Genomic DNA, 4728 nt, shown 5'->3' with positions numbered 1-4728 from the left:
AATAAAGATAGAATTACAAACGCACAAAATACAACCCGGTTATTACAGATACGGGGGAAAGATGAATCCTCTCTCTCTCTCCTCTCTTCTCCTCTCCAGGGATTTCACTTGTGCCTCAGTTCTTCAGGGTCATGTTTTTTCTTTTCATAAGGTTATAAATATGAAATCGGGTGGGATATAGTGATGGACATTTTCATCCTCATACCTCTATGTGGTTGTGCATCCTTCTCTACACACGTTTTTCAACACAACATAACGATTGTGTAGTATTTTCTTCTATGTTCGTCGTGATCACTGTGCTGCATTTGTCCAGAGTCCAGGCTGACAGGATTTTATGTGTAGAGTGTGAGGCGGTGGGATTTACTGTAGCTGGCACACTTTCAGTTATCGGTGCATCCTTGGTAGCTTTCAATGCTCAGTGTTCTTCTGTTTATTCCAAGTGTGAAATACTTGAGACAATGTTCCCACTCAGAGAAGTCCCAAATTCCAGGACGTTTGATCTCGGTATCTTTTTAGTTGCATCATATACGCTTTGCCTGCCTCTGCTCTAACCTTTAGGGCAAACAAGGGAAAAACACACTCCCAGCCACTTGGCCAGTAAGATAGCCAGCTGTTTTCTCTTTCAACTTTCTGCATAACATGATTAGAACTTGATCACATTACCAACTCCAGCAGCTAAAACCAAGAGTTTCAGACAGAGGCTGAAAGGAGGAGCAGCAGCAATGGGCAGTGTGAGGAGAGCGATGTGTTTTCAGAACATTAGAGGAGGTAAGCCTTTTCAAGTAATAACCCAGATTAAAGTTATGACCCTGAATATGAGCATAATGTCTTCTTTCAATATTAGATCAGTACTTCTAGAATAGGTTCAATATGAATTTGCTTACTGTCAACAAATTATACTAAAAGGCACATAGCCGATATAACTTGTTTACCTCGTCTGTGGCAACCGGGCTCATGCTTATTTATTCTTGCTGTAGACGTAAATCTTTCAAACCAGCGCCACTAACTTAATATTTAGAAAATAAAGACGTAAATCTCATAAAACAGACTCTCCATTCTAGTATTTAGCAAACATTATTAAATCGGAGATAGTAGTGCATATGTTGGGAAATATTGTCCTCTGCAGATTATTACACATGTGTGATTGACTCCGAATATTCTACAGTGCCCATGTTCATCTTAATGAACCCAATGGTAACTGTCTGGCACACGTTTTTTCAATACTTGAAAATCAACAGCGCTCTATGTTAATATGTGCACCAATGTACACAGTTAAATACATATTTAAATAATAAATATATTAGTAACATTAATACATGTCTCGCAAAGAGCTAGGTTGTGAGTCTCTTCACTAGCAAACTGAAGTGTGTGTCAGAGCCGAGGAGGAGAGAGGACGGGGGGTGTCTCCCCGTGGCACATCGGCTCGGGACAGAACAAACACTGAGATGATGAAGAGCTTGTGTCACGCTGTGTGGTTGTGGGGTACCTCAGAAAATTGAAATGGAGAATGGATACATCACCTGTTGAAGCAGTAAGGCCCACAGAGAAAACACACATGGTTCTAGACGAGCTGGATCTCTCTCTGTGCACGCAGTCAATCATTGGAATCATTTGATTCGGCTGCTGTCACTGGTCAGCCATCTGTCCTAACAGGAGAAGATGTGCTTGGCAACCACAGTGTGCTCCTGCTAGTTTGACTTTGATGGAATCATTAGACGACACACACGTTGTCCTGATCCTGTGAACGTGTCGGACCTGGATAATCTCCCGCTGCGTTCTTCACATGTGATCCTTTCTCTGACATTTACCGTAGTTCATTTCTGGACTATGGCAAAGGTCAAGGTTGTATCCTGTTGTTTCCCTGCACCTTCATATCCAACATTACAGCCTTTCATTTCATATTAAAGATTAAAATCCTCAACAAGGAGACTCAAGTAAAGTCTAGAAAGGAGGCAGTGGGGTTTTTGTAGTTGGTTTATGTTAATTTGATGTGACATCATCCATCTCTGCTGCCTAAATAGGTTTTCTGCCTTCACAAAGGGTTAGGATTATCATCTGTTCCCTCAGTCACAGAGACATGAGGCAGCATCGTGATACTTAGTGTGTGTGTCTGTCTGTGTGTGTGTGTGTGTGTGTGTGTGTGTGTGTGTGTGTGTGTGTGTGTGTGTGTGTGTGTGTGTGTCCATATTTGCATTTGTGTTGTAATATGTATTCATGCTCTCATGCAAGTCAGTTTACGTGTGTGTGTGTGTGTGTCATCCCACAGAGCTGCAGAGCATGTTATAATTGATGATGACTCATCCATACCTTTGTTTATAATTTTCTATGCGGGAGACATAGAGAAGAGGAGAAAGAAAGAGACAGAAAAATGAATTAGTGATGAATTTTGGAAGATGTGTTTAGATGTCAGGTCAGAGGATGTGTTGGTGATGTGTGTGTGTGTGTGTGCACGCGCCCAGGAGATGCTGTTGCCTTCCACCAACCCGTGAGAACGGAATTAGAAGAGCTTGTGTGAATCCATGTGTAGGACTGTGGTCAGATGCACTCATTAGGACAAAACATGTTTCAGTGAAAATACAGTTTATTTTGAGAAAGGATAAAATGGGACATTGACCCATAAACTGCAGGGAACCAGTTAGTGAAGCTCTGTGGTACAGCTCTGGAAAGTGGCTCTGTCTTTCTCCACACACATCAGGATAGATTTCAAAATAACAGGATGTGAATTGAATTAAAATTAGCAGAGAGAACAGTTAGAGACGTTCTGGACTTTAATAAGGTAGAATTTATAAATTTATAAGGTAGAATAGCCGACGAACCAAACAGTACCTGAAACACAGTTATGTGTTACAACATGTATTGGCTCATAAATAAAGACCAGTGAAGTGGCTGCACTAATAATAAACCTTTTCAACACGTGTTAGCGTAATGTCAAATTTGATGAGACATTAATACTATCTTGCTCAGAAGCTGTATTCCAGAACTCAATCATGGGACCTTCTTTATTTTGCGAGTATTGAACCATCCCCACAAGATATGTTGTAAAATGTCATCTGTGACAGATTTAATATAATAACGGCAGAGCTGATATTACACCATTATCCCTAGATTTACGATATTTTACTGGAGATGTTCCAATACTGAAAACACTGATAATACCCATAATCCGACAAGCCTCCAATAGAGCCTCCAGTCCGATACCATGTTTTCAAGTATTTTAGTATCACTCAGATAAAACTTACGTTTTCTTTTCCTGGAAATCACTCATTCCTAGTTGCTCCAAAGCAGTTGTGCTATACTGCCACTGGCTAGTAGGACAGCATAGAAGTGATTTGTTTTGCTTGTGTAGCGTTAGCTAGAGCAAGCTAAAATTTGGCAATTTGGCAATATTTCACACTGGAGAGTCTCACAACTAAAACCACGATTTCAGTTTTCTGGGGTTGCACAAGTGATGCCTGTAACAACAATAGCAGTAGGCTGTACAACAATGATGATAGCAATTGGTTACCAATATTAATACGCCAAGTCCAGGTATCGGAATCAGTATCGGGAAGGGAAAAAGGGAATTGGAACATCTCTAGTTTATTCTGATATTTGTCTTCAGATCTCTCAATTATTCTAGAGACAAATGTGACTTTTTATTTAATAAAGAAAATAACTTCTCTCATGAATATTCATTTGAAGTGAGCAAGTTCTACACATCACTTTGAGCTTTAGCGAATGTGTTCAAAATAAAACATTTCACACTGCTGGTCATAGTCGGGTTTTCCCTGATACTGGATATTGGTTCATACCAAGGTGACCAATATATATATATATAACAGACTGCTTATCCTGAGTGAAGTCAAGCAAGATCGTTTTCAGTAGTGGACATACAAAACCTTTTACACTATATTTCTAGAGAAAGGGGCGGCGTCATTGTAACCTCAGGCTAACATGGACTCTGTTATTGTATTTTGCAGCTCAGCAGCTTTGACTCTTGTATCTGTGCTGTTTTTGCCTTAACTGCTGTTTGTGTGGCCCAGTTTCTACATCTACTACAATCATCAGACGAACACAAACATACAGGAACCACCTAGAAAACATATTCCTCACCACTAATATCTATGTCTTGAGTCCCTTGTTACTTCATACATGTTCTTCCTCAGGGTTTGCACCAGGCAGTAAGTTGTCATTCGGTCTAATTTAGTTGTCAGATGGTTGTATATTAGTTGAAATTGTAACCACCCTATTTAGCACTTTGTAGCTTTGTTTTCAACGATGCTATGGTTCAAATCCTCATTATTATTTTTAATATCTCAGAGCTTCTTCTCTTTTGCTGGTTATTGGGCATTGACTGTGTTATAAAAATATTTGAGTGTATGTCACTGAGATAAATTGCTCACACATTTCCATCATGTCCTTGATTTCCCCACTGGAGATAAAGTCTGTCACACTTGAAGAAAAGCAATTTTCAAAGACTGTTATGCTGAAGCGGCATTGATCCTAAAGCTTTGTGTCAAACTTTCTTGAAACTAATCTTGTATAAAGCAGACTGATGGTGTAACGTGATTTATTTATATTAATCCCTAAAGGGAGATATTCCACCAAGGTCACAGGTCGGGGAGGGCTACAGAACAGCACCTCCAGACCAGGTCAGAGTCTGGCTGAGCAAAATGGTCCATTACTCACTGTTCCTCAGCCTGCTGCTCAGAAAAAGTGTTGTGAACCCACGTTTGAGTTTCCTCGCCC

Source organism: Pleuronectes platessa, chromosome 17 (genome assembly GCF_947347685.1).
Source record: "Pleuronectes platessa chromosome 17, fPlePla1.1, whole genome shotgun sequence".
Taxonomy (NCBI): Eukaryota; Metazoa; Chordata; class Actinopteri; order Pleuronectiformes; family Pleuronectidae; genus Pleuronectes; species Pleuronectes platessa.
The sequence above is the reverse complement of the archived record's forward strand: the minus strand, read 5'-3'. Positions refer to the sequence as shown.